This window comes from Tursiops truncatus, chromosome 18 (genome assembly GCF_011762595.2).
Source record: "Tursiops truncatus isolate mTurTru1 chromosome 18, mTurTru1.mat.Y, whole genome shotgun sequence".
NCBI lineage: Eukaryota > Metazoa > Chordata > Mammalia > Artiodactyla > Delphinidae > Tursiops > Tursiops truncatus.
Window position 1 is genome coordinate 12414932 of NC_047051.1, and position 13233 is coordinate 12428164.

The 13233-nt window shown below is 39.7% G+C and overlaps 1 protein-coding gene and 1 pseudogene across 1 annotated transcript in view; one reads left to right on the top strand and one right to left on the bottom strand.

Annotated features, from left to right (window-relative positions):
• The window catches only part of SPART (spartin), a 373903-nt gene that overhangs the window by 316445 nt on the left and 44225 nt on the right, over positions 1–13233 (bottom strand). The gene's annotated exons all lie outside the window — the stretch shown is intronic.
• On the top strand, positions 9607–10291 carry LOC101321987 (glyceraldehyde-3-phosphate dehydrogenase pseudogene; annotated as a pseudogene).

Genomic DNA, 13233 nt, shown 5'->3' on the forward strand with positions numbered 1-13233 from the left:
GCTTTATATTTCTCTCCATAACATCTATCACTTTCTAATATACTATATAATTTACTAACTTATTTTGTTTATCACCTATTTCTCCACTAGAGGTAAACTGCAGGAGGGCAAGAATTTGAAAGCCCATTATTTTTCTGAACTGTCTTGAATTTCCCTGGTCTCATAATTTTCCATTCTACCTGGCTCTAATGTTGAGTCCTCAAGGAATAACCCCTTGCACCTTTCCCAGGGAAACTGCTGGGGTCCTTTTGTTCTTGCTTGTGACTACCCATATCACCAATACCCTGTTTTGCTAAAAGTTGAAGCCCAGAATGCTTGAAACTGCTCTGGTTTCTGTTGCCAGAATTTCCATTACCTACTCTCAGACTGACTCCTTTTCTCCATCACTTTGAAGCAGCTGCTTTAGAGGTTGTCTTCCTTGCTCCCCATCAAGTTAATAAAGAGAAACCTTTTATTCCTCTATTTGTTTTTTGTTTGTTTGGATTTTCTGCTTATTTCAACATGTCTTGTCTGTTTCCTCCACTGCTGGATTCGGAGAGTCTAGAACAATGCCTGACAGAGAGCAGGTGTCTATGAAATATTTGTCAAATAATAGAATTTGTATCTTCAGTGTTTACTATGACACCTGGCACATAATAGGCCCTCAATACATGTTAACTGAATAAACTAACAGAGGATTGGAAAAAACAGGGATGCAGAATTACATCAAGGAAGTAGATGAAAATGCAATTCTCGATTCCTTCTTTCTCATATTCTACACCTAATCAATCACCAAGTGGTCAGTTCACTTCTTAAAAACCTTCCTAATATTTTCTTTTCTTTCCTGCCACTTCTACTACTTAATTCATGCCCCTGTTATCTCTATCCTGGACTATTAGTTCCCATGCCTTCGGTCTTGCTCTTCTCCAATCCAGCCTACTCTTAGTGACATTGCTAAAATGTGTCTAGGAGTATTCCTCCCCTGATTGGTGAATCCCACTATCTGAGGGATCAAGTTTAGATTCCTCTGCAAGAACAAGGCCCTTCACGACCTGGTTCCTTTCCATCCTCCCCTTCTACTCTGCTTCCACCCTACTCCACATGTACTCTGCACTCTTGCCACTTCCAAACTGCTGCAGTTCTTTAAGGAGCTCTTTTGTGTTTCTGTGCCTCTGTTCTCTTTGCTTGGAACACTGCTCATCTACTTTGTATACCTGAGGAACTGTTGTTTATCTTCCAAAATTTCGCTTAAATGTCACTTCCTCTTTGACTCCAAGTAAAGTCTGTTGCTCCTTCCTATGCTTCTCAAGGCCCTCATCACCCTGTAAGTGTCATTGGTTGCTCCTGTGTCTGTGTTCCTCCCTCTCAGGACTATGTCTTATGCACCTTTGTATATACAGAACTCAGCTCCACGGTTGGCATCCAGTAAGGGGAAAATAAATATTTTTTATTACAAAGACTTACATACTAAGCTAAATGAATCGAAGTCCTGCTTTGTGGAAATTAGTCAATTTTTAGTCTTTATGAAGCCCATCTGGCATATTTCAAATTCTAATAACAGTTATGGATTCTTGGTTGAACCTTCCTCTGTGGGTTTCATGGTCAATGATTTTTAAGGATTTTCTTGGGTTAAATTTTATGTTTTTATGCTAAGAAGCCCTTTCCGAGGCAGAACTTTCCACCCACATTTTTCTCCTTCCGTATTATGCATGGTTTATACAACTTGTAGAAAGCCAGGTTGTTTTATAGGTTCAAAACCACAGAGTAATGTTCCTTGTTTTGTACCTGATTCATTCTACACGGTGATATTAATGCTCTGGCAATTCTCCTGAGCTGTCATTGGGACTGGGCTCACTGCTATCCTGAAGTTAAAGCTGAGAATTTGAGCATGGGCTTTTTCTAAACCGTAAGAAGGTAGGCTTAGGGATTTTAAAAAGACTCTCAGCCCATCCTCAAAAGCTGATGTTAACATGAAGAGTTATTGCCCCCAACCCTCATCTTAGTTTATGACATAAATTATACTTTTGGAAGTTCCTGCAACTATTATTCCCTCTTCTTTCTGCTTAAAAAGCAAAATGGAAAATAAAACAATGAAAAATACAATTAGCTTAAAGATAATTTACCAAAAGAGAATTGATAATATTAAGCAAACAAGGTAGAATTAGATTGAGTTTTATCCCAAGAGTTATCTGTGAATGCAGGTCAAGGAAAAAGACAAAATTATATTCAGGAGGGAAGCAAGACTGGAATTCAGAAGAGACAGGATGGGGTAATGGAGTGAAAGGGCAAGACAAGGGCACTGATGGGCAGCGAGGATGATGGCTTGAAGTGTCAAGAAAACAAAGCAGATCAGAGTAGGTGAGACTCGGCTACTCAGGAAAATAAGTCATGAATATTCCATGTTGTAGGTTCCTATCTAGGCACATTTATTAAAGGTACCACACCAAATTCATCACCATCTGTGTACTCAGGGTAGCGTGCTAGTCAGAGACACATCGCACGTCATGTCTTATTCTCAACTAACAGTACAACTTCAGTGATTCCATAGCAAATCCAAAACATTGAAATATAGTCAATATCATCCCTGAATTATGTATCTGAAAGTCACATTATAAAATAAAGATTACAGCAAGACTGAAAAACTTTGAAAGTACAACTATTCTGTTATGAATCTTAAAAACTTGGCTGTGCAGAGACAAAATGAAAATGATCTTCAACCCGAGATATTTAGAGAGGTAATGTTTTGTGGGTTAAGGACCACTTGAGCAGAAATGAGAATAATTGGCTGAAGGAGTTTCAGTGTTGTCTGAATAGAAAACGTGAATTTCGACTGAGCACTTTCATTAGTGAAGTACTCAACCATGTCCACTGTGGAAATTCTCTGGGGTGGGTGGGCTTTCTCACCCCAGGCACTGACTTCCTAGGTTTGACTGCTACAGGCTGCCATCACCATCTGGGGGAAAGCTGAATTGGAAGCCGGTGACTCTAATTTACTCACGTGATAATTTGCCTGGAGGTTTCTATTCCAAATGGTCTCCCAGCTTCCCTTCCAGGAAGAATTAGAAGCAGCTAATTCACCACTCCTGGATTTGAGTGGAAGAGCAGAATCAATGGACATGCTCTTTCAAGGGAGAAGAGCCTAATTTTGGAAATGCAAATATTTTAGGGGCGCCGTAACATATATCTAAGGATGTTTCTTTCTTCCTGGTGAAACGTGCGACTTTCTATAAAAATATCCCAGACCCAAGCCTTCCAATTTCTCACACAAGGACACCTGGCCTTTTGAGAGGTTGTGTCACTCTTGTGACAGAAGAATCTGTAGCATAAAGAACCCAGTACTCTCTGGGGAGTTTTTCATTCTGAGAACACACGAAGGACTCTCCAGTTCTCTCCCCCTCACAAATACTCTAAAACTGTGCCATACAGTGAGTGGCCACAAGCCCCTGAAATGGGCTGGTCTGAATTGAGATGTGCTGGAAATGTACAATACACACCAGATTTCTAAGACTTAGTACCAAAAATATGTAAAACATCTCATTAATAATTTCTTACATTGATTACTTGTTAATATGATAATATCCTATCATATGATGATATATTAGATCAAATGAAAAACACTGCTAAAATTGGTTTTACCTGTTCCTTTTTTTAAATGTGGCTACTAGAAAATTACAATTTTATATGTGTCATGCATTATATTCCTACTAGACAGTGTTCCATTAAAATTGTGAAAACCCAACCCTTTCCTAACTACTAGAGTCGGACGGAACCCAGCAGGCATGCCAGCTTTGAAAGGCTGAGCTGGAAATTTAGATTCTAGATGCTGAGATGAAGGGTCACACAAACAACAAAGCAATAGGAGTTACCCTGGTGAGCAAGGTGATGGGCAAAGAAACAGGCAAATAAACCACGAGACCCAGGTTTCCATGGGTGTTTCAGGATGGAAGCTCTGGTTCTCAAATTGTGGTCCTTTGACCAACAGCATCAGCATCAACTTGGAACCTGTTAGACATGCAAATCCTCAGGTCCCATCCTTGACCTACTGAATCAGAAACTTTGAGAGTGGGACCCAGTAATCTCTGTTTTAATAAGCGCTCCCAGGTGATTCTGACACACTCTTGATTTTAGAACCCCTTCAATATCTCATGTAACATCTGCCTGCTCTGTGGGCTGCAATTAGCTGTCACCCCATTGAACAAGCGAAGAAGCTGTGTGATAAAGAAATGAAGAAACTTGCCACAATCACGTAACCTTAAGTGGTTAAAAAAGAAAAATCAGGCTTTCAGTTCCTGAGTTTCTAATCCTAGGGTCGATACACTTAATCAGATGTAAAATCAATAAGAAAAACAAAAAGAAGAGAAACAGGGGATCTAGATCAGTGATTGTTAAGTTTTTTGGAGTCACCAACCTGAAAATCTGAGGAAACTCTGGTCCCTCTTCCACAAAAATGAACTTTAATGCAACACTGATATAACTTCAGGAGGCCATTTGACCCCTTGAGGGTCCTGCCTGCCTTCAAATTTATAATCCCTCATCTAGAAACCCAAATTGGATGATGAGTCATTCTTGGTAGTAAATTAGTCCCCCTTTATAGGAATAGGGTTTTGCATGGATAATGCTTCCTACTAATATACACTGAAGGAAAAATTTTGTCTTAAATGTTTGCTAGTTGAGAACTGTGTTTCTTCTATTGGCTTAACTGGGAACAAAATGCTCATTAGTGGCTTATAACCTCAACTGCCTTTTAGCAGAGGAAGTAGCAGGCACCAAACTGATCCTGAAATCTAAAACAGGCTGGGTCTTGGGGACAGAGGGCCACGGACCTTGATCACATTTGGCTGTAACGTCAGAGTTTTGCTACAAAACGAGTAAAGGACCTTGCTTGTAGCGTCTGTCTCTGCCATTTGAGGATAGTGTTAATGACAGGAATTTCTACCTGTGATAGCTTTGGAGCAAATCAGGCTGAAAAAATTAATGTGCAATAAATGTGCCTTTGTGTTGGCAGCACAGAGGCTATTTGCAGAGCCTGAAGCTGTCTGATAAGCACAGCACAGCTCATTTTTAACCTGACTTGAAACTTTTATAATTTATTCCCAGACAATGGTGATCAAATGCTTGGGGCTTGTGGTAAAGGAGAGGCTGGTCTCTTTTTATCCACCTGCAAAAATAAAGCTGAACATTTGTTCTTTCATAAAAGGGAAAATCGGTTGTCTTGAACTGTATTGGTAAATCCTTATTGTTTCTTTAATAAGTAGTTCTACATTTCAGAAGATAGGAAAGTATTAAGTGTGAATACATACCTCTATTCATTCGGCATTATGCCTTAAAGTAACAGGCAGTCACTGATGTAAATGGATTGAGTTCTGAAAGTTTGTACTTGGGAAATTTTTTCCATAAAAAATATAAATAATATTTATTACATATATTGGCCTTGTTTTTTTCTAACTACATGAAATATTAAACATTGTCTTTGGAATCACCCTGCAAAACCTAACCATTATTCATGGCACTATTTCCATGGGGCAATACAATTAATGTTAGAAACCTATTTAAACCTACCACTGGCAAAAAGAGAGACTTTTACTACCTTCTGTGACTCTGGAAGACAGATCAGGGATTTTTCTTTTCATGGGCTCTGGTGGAAGCACTTTTTCCTTCCCTCTGACCGCTAGTTTAACAAGCGGGAGGGAATTCGCCCCCTGGTGGTGATCACATATAAGCATGAAATATTCATAAACCAGGTGTTCACTCATTACAAACTGCTTATGCATTCCTTCACTCCTCCACCATGAGATTTTAAAATACATCTTTATATCTCCCCAAACATCTAGAGCATTAGCTTGCATCTGGAAGACAATCTGCAAGTTTGTTGAATAATTATTAAAGACACTGACTCTTCAGTGACAATTGAACAAGACTAAATAACATTCTTGCAAGCTCCTGTCATAAAATCATAAGCAAAAGGGATTTTCTTCCAATATGAGTGTACTGATATAGGATTTACTTTAAAATGGCTCCCAATAGTACTAATAAATTTCTAACATACTAGTCCCTAAGTTGAAATTTCTGTGCCCAGCTTTTGCAAACACCACACCCTACACACACACACACACACACACACACACACACCCTACATATCACATTTAATGTTCCAGTTAAACTGGTCTTCTTGTCATTCCCCAGACACAATTTTCACTGCCCCTTCCCCTTTGCCTTTATTTATGGTTTTCCTTTGGCCCTACTGCCTAGAAGGGATTCCCTTTTTCTTTCTATATTGCCTTAAATCTCATGGTCTAACACTTCTATCTTCTAGCAATATGAAGAATAATTATTCCACCTTTCTTTCCTGAGATATATTGAGAACCTAGAATGTCCAATGCTCGGACACTGTGATCTCTCTTGTCTTAAAAAATGAAAACAGAAAACAAATCAAAAACATGTTGTCTGAACTACCCTGCCTAAATAATTAACACCTTCTTATATTTTAGCTTATCTCTAATTTTCTATTCCACACAGTCCAAAACTTTATTATATAACATCTTGTTCAGCTGTTTCCAAACTAGATTACAAGTTCCTGGGCTGAAAACTTTTCCTAAACTTCTTGTACTTCTTCATTTATTAATTCACTCCAGGCATTGCTTACCACATTTATTCATTCATTTACCTAATTCACTCATTCAATGAGCACCTATGAAATATAAATAAGATATTTTGATAATATATTGGGTTTATTGTGCTTAGTACAGGGCTATTTCTCATTATCTGTGAGATGAAAGGCTTGTTGCTATAAAATCAAACAAAAGTAACCATTAAATGGTGTTTGCCAATATCCTGACATAATGATCCTGGTTCTGCTTCAGTTTAGCATAATCCCCTTACATCTAGTTGAGATCTTACTGTATGTGTCAGCCAAGAGGTGTAGTGGGGAAAAACATGGACCTTGAGGAACAAGAGTGGAGATGTTCATGCCTGAAAGCTTCATCTTTTCACTGTGAAACATGGTGCAATGTCACCCGCTGAGAATGAAGATGGCAGCAGGGAGCTTGGGACTTAAGGAAAAGTGAATAATCCCTGGGAGGAAAGCAAGAGACTGCTCCCTAGAGAAGCATGAAAGGATTGCTTTGAGGGTCTCACTGAGATTTGGGGACCAAAAACATATAGTAACAACAATCTGTGTTTTCCTCCAGTAACATTCAGTACCTAGGGATAGGGGCAGAAAAGACCAATTCTACATTTAGCTGAGGTCAAGACTTGGAAGGCTGATCCATTGGAGGAAATAGTTGGAAAGAGACTTGTAGTCAGGGAAGGGAGGAAAACGATGAGGCGAAGAGGAGCTTGAGGGACTGAAGAACTCAGTGGGGCACGGTGGGTGAAAGTTGGACCACTAAGGAGCTGTGGGCAGAGATTATTTTTGTATTGGTTTCCAGCTTCAGAAATGAAGCTGTTCTTGGTGAGAATGAGGTTAAGGATGGGTTGCTCATGGAGAATGGAAGTCCAGGTTTTGTAAGTTAAGGAGGTGAAGTTGAAGCTTGATGGATTGCTCACCAGATGTGAATGCTGTCTATAACTATGGGAAGAGCTCTGGAAGTCACGACTCCTATGAGTTAGGTGCCAAAATCTTCAATAAATGAAGACTGGTGGGATGGGGAGAGTGGTAGAGCCACATGGCCATGAAACCCAAAGAAGGGCTATTAGAAAAATGCAAAAGGGAATTTTGCCTATTAGTGAAGCTTAATTGGTTTATAGTTTGTTTCATTCTATGAAGCTGCTTAAATTTCCCATTTAATAAATCAGAAAACATAAGTATGGTTGATAAGTGTGCCAACTGAAGAATGTCTCTAGCCATCCAGTTCTACAAGGATTGATTCATTAACCACTGAAGTTGCTGACCTTTAATACACCTTGAAAGGAGTTCAGGGTGGACATCAGGAATGAGACACTCTGTGCTCTGGGAAAACTGGCAGAACAGGCCTTTAGACAGTGTGAAATTTTCAGGAGAAAGTTTTATGAACCCAAACTCATGCATCTTCCCATACTTAGAAAAGCCCTAAAACCATTAACTAAGGTGTCTGCTCTTCACGACTAGCAACAAACTTCTACTGGGATGTGTGCTTGGTTGCTTGCACCCTCTGCCAAACTCACATATATACTGACCTCCCCTCTTACCTGTTGGAACAATTTCTCCGAGCTATCTGAGAGGCTATCTCCTGGGCTATAGTCCTCAGTAAGACACTGAATAAACTCGACTCACAGCTTTTACATTGTGCATTTTTTTTTAAGTTGACAAGTATATCAAACGTATACAAATTCAGAAATAAATACTTAGAAAAAACTTAGTTCTCCTGTTTTCTTTTAATGAGAGGCAATTTATCAGCCATCATGCATTTCCTATCTCATTTAAAAATATCACAAACTGACATTTTGCTAATGTATTACACTTAATCAAAATCATATTTTGTTTTATCTAAGCTTCGGGTAGTATTTAAGTGTTGTCCTGGGAAACTTGTTTACAAGGATTAAGCCCAAGATTAAATATTTTAATGACTAAATGGGGGAATGTTTTCTTTCTGCCTCACTTCTCACCCAATTTAGGATATAAAGTATAAATCTTTTTGCAACAAAGCTCCTTGAGAATCAGAGTCTGATTTCAAAACTAAGAAAATGTCCTATTAAGTTTTTTAAACTTAAAACAGAAGGATAGTATGGAAACTCATACTAGTTTAAATGTTAAAACCTAGGCAAAATCTTTATTTCTTCATCCCCTATAGGAGGAACTATAATCTACTGGTTAGAATTTCATTATAAGTGATCTCTATATTGTAAGAGAGCCCATAGAGAGGGCTGTCACCTCCATCATTTATGCTCCTTTAAATTCTCAAGAATATCACTGGAATTAGCTAAATAATAATCAGGTCACTATTGAGAATTGTTTCTTCTCAGCTAAGCAGTAACCAGGAAAGATCAAGGCATATAGCTACAATTCCAAGTGCATAAGGCACAAGCAAGTTGTTCTTCCAACTGTTCCCTTAAACTCTTGTGGATTTTTAGTGCATGGAACTGAATTAAATGGCAGGAATTTGCAGAGATAACCAGCCCAGGTCTCTATAAAAAAAGAAAGAAAGAAAAAGAGGGAGGCAGTGAACCCCGTTAGTATCAAGTCAGACATTTTGGTCGGGGCTGGGCAGGTTCGGTGAGGAATGGAACCAGACAGAAGAAGGGGCTGCACGTCTGTAGAGTTGGAATGGTGACCTGGTCCTGGCTGGTGCTCTCAGAGTTTCCACAGGACTATCCTGATGTGGACTTGAGCTTCCTGTTAGGCCCTTGAACTATGCAAGAATGCTTCCCAAGTGATAACCCTGGACTCCTGTGCCTCAGCCCAACTCTACACCTGCTCCTCTAGGCAAACTCTCCACCTCACCCGTCACCTCATCACTGTGAGTAACTTCATGGAACACATTAGTTATGTGCCATGCAAATTAAGTTAAAATCTCTTTTAGGCCTCATCCCCACCAGCATCAAATGGGGTGATGTTGATGTGGAGTTCCCTTGTGTCTTTGAGAAGGCTGAGGTTTACTTGAAGGTAAGTCTTCATCTTTGCCCCTTCGGCTGATTCCCCATGTGCATGCAATGGGAGTGAACCATGAGAAACCTGAGAGCTCTCTCAAGGTCGTCAGTAATGCCATCTGAACCACCAACCACAGTGGCTCTCCTGCCCAAGGTTATCCATGAAACTTTCACGTCACGGAGGACTCACCACCACAGTCCATGCCATCAATGCTACCCAGAGACTGATGGTGGCCCCTCTGGCAAACCATGGTATGAGGGTCATGGTGCTGTCCAGAGCATCATCCTTGCAAACAAAGGCACTGCCAAGAGTGTGTTCTAGATCTGACCAGCCATCTAGAGAGAGCTGCTAAATTCGACATCAAAAATGTGGTGGAGCAGGTGTCAGAGGGCTCCTGAAGAGCATCCTGGGCAACACTGAGGACTAGACGCTCTCCTGTGACTTTAACAGAGTCACTCACTTCTCCACCTTGATGCAGGGCCTGGCATTGCCCTCAGTGACCCTTTTGTTAAGCTTATTTGTTGGTATGAATTTGGCTACAGCAACCATGTGATAGACCTCATGGTCCATGTGGTACCAAGGAGTAAGATTTCCCTGGAAAACAAGTCTAATAGCCTTGAGGTAGAGAGAGGTTCTCATCTGCTGAGAAGTCCTTGCCTCACCTCTAGCCCCCACCACAGTGAAAAACTCCCCTCCCCCACACAATTCCCATTCCAAGCACCTGAAGAACCTTACCTTGTCGGGTAGCATCAGCACAATCAATATGATACACTGTACCCAGAGGAGGGAAATCTACATGAGTTCCCCTCTGAGAATCACATCCAAGCTCTTTTGGCCTTTCTCTTCCTAATTGAGCTCTCAGATTACTTTTCTGTGCTCACTTCTAAGCATTCATCCAATCCAATATCCTATACTTCAGCCATATTGACCTATCTGCTGCATTTTAACGACTCTGTTTTAGTGAATACTATTTCCTTTCCTTGAATGCTCTTTCTATGATCTTTGGCTACCTGATAGATGACAGCTAATCTTGAGGTAATTAATGTAACAGAGTGTCAAAGAAGGAAGTCAGAAAGGGCTGTAGAGAAAGGTCTTGATAATGAAGAGTTAGCAGTATATTATTACTCACTGATAAGCAAATCACTGATGATTATTGGTTGTGAAATAGCTAGACATATGACGTTACTGAAGAGGCATGACCCAAATGTCACCTCTCCTTCATTGTTTTCCCTATCCCCATTCCCCACCTCCTAATAAAATATCTTCCTGCTAGAATTATTTCCTCCTCTACTATAATGAGAGAGCCAATCTACCACCTGTGAGGTCTTTCATTCCCAAGGTTCTAACAAAGAAATGAAGTTTCTTCACTTCTAATGTTCTCATTTCTAAGGTTTACTTAGAAGGATTCCATTCCTTCCAGCCTCTTCTCTGAGTCCTTATAATATTATATTCATCTTTCCCTCTTTATTGGGGTCTTCCAGTCTATCTACAATTATGCAGAGATGCCCCCACCCTGAGTCACTTGACCTTAGTTCCCTGCTAGCTAACATCGGTATTTCTAAACTTTCTCACCCAACTGTTCCAGTGGGCAATATACTGACTGGTATGTCCTCTGTTTTGTTATTAAGGCGTTTCTCCACAGCCCCTTTCAGCTTCATCCTTCACGCTTTCCACTGTTATCCCAGTTCCCTCAAGATCATCTAACCAAAAAAAAAAAAATTGAGATACCAAATGCAATGGCCTTACTTTAATTTCTATTTGACATAGATGATCTATCCCAGCTCTTGAAATGCTCTCCTCCCCATCGTCTTCTTTCAGGACACCACAACGCCCTTGTTTTCTCCTATCTTTTCAAGCACACCCTTCAGACTCTCACTTGGATTCCTCCCTCCTCTTCCTCCTTCACCCTAGATATACCCTGGATTCTCATCTCTTTAATAGATACTTTACTTTCACAATTTTAGCTATGATTCCTGTATGGATTAGTCCCATATGTAAGTACTGACCTCTCTACCAAGCTCTGGTTATGACTTCTGTCTGCCTATAGGATGCTTCCACTTATGGATACCACCAACACTTGGTACAACATCTCTACAACTAATTTTCATTATCTCTTTTCCAAAGACACCTGTGTGTCTATGTCTTACATTTCCCTTCCAGAAGAACCACACTGAAACCATGACCAAGAGATAAAAAGCTCTGCTACTTTTAAAGGCTTCCAAAAATGATAATTTCCTAAGCTTCTTTGGCAAACAAACTTTATAAACCAGGCTACAGAGAACTGAAGGAAAATGACGATCCTTTTACATCTTAAGGTAGATAGAGTTCTGCATTTTAAGGCTATAGATTAAAAAAAGGCTAATTTTATAAGGAAAATCCCTTTTAGGGAAGCATATAAAGAGATTTCGATAGATTCTTTAAAAGACAAGATAGGCTTAAGAGTACTTATCACCTTAGAGGGATTATTTACATAAGATATAAGGCAAAAAGAGATCTTGGAAAAATAAGATGCTGTATGAATGCAAAGATTGTTTCATTCTAATTATGTTAATTTAAATCATTTACTCCATGGGGATCATGCCTTAAAGATTTCAAAAGATTTAGTCATCTTCCTCTGTTACAGATTTACTTTAAATCTTTATCTCTTCGTCTAGCTACCTTTTTGTCTAGAGGCTTTTGGTACAAAATGTTTCCATTAGAAGAAATATTTGACTAACCCTTTAAAATATGAACAGAATAACATCTATTCTGGATTGCTAGCTGTTCTTTGAATAATAAATCTTCCTGCAGTTAAAAATGGATAATTAAGGTCTGCTTTAGAGACTTGATTTCAGAGAAAGGAAGCTCAGTAATTAAAGTGAGAATGAAAAAATGAAAATGAAAACTGATCAGGAGTGAATAACAATTTTCCACTTCCATTTAAAGGAATCTCTCAGGCACTAAATTTTATTCACATTGCCACAGAGGCTACTCAAACTATTTATCTGCTTTCCAAATAGTCTCATATTTTGGGTAAAGGAAATGTAAGCTATGTTATTTTGGCTCTATAAGATAAACAGGAATGAAAAGCAATTCAGAAGTTCATGTTGCAGTGGAGGTTGAGAAGGAGGGAAAAAGAGCAAGGATTTGTTGAGCAGGAGTAACTGGCCAAGCCCCTCTGCCCATTTCTTCCCCACAATGGCCTCTTCCTGGGAGAATCCCAGGCGGGCAAGGTCACTATGCCAGTTTTAAGGTTGCTGTGTCTTCAAAACCCATCTGCCTCTCAACATCCTTAAGCTGGCAAGGAACTGTTGGTCATAAGGGGCTGCTGTAGGTCTCCAGGACAGACTGTTCTACAAGAGGACCAAAGATGTAACTAACCGCAAACAAGGATGCCCTTTATCCACTCTCATGGCGTGGCACTCAAATACATTCAACATCATCGTGGCTTTTAGGTCAGCCCTAACAACAGGAGAGAGGCACCAAACTCCTGTGAGAGAATCCCAAAACACCTGAACCATCCTCTCCAAGAAAATCTCAAAATCTCATGGAAACTATCAGGAGAGGATCACAAGACGAAAATAAAGCTCTCTTTTTTTTTTCTAGACTAATAACGTTGACATTTCCAACGACAATCCACAGCATTCACACCAAACTAAATTGATTAATTATCTCACTTGTCACCTTCATAAAAGTTTAAGTTCTACTTG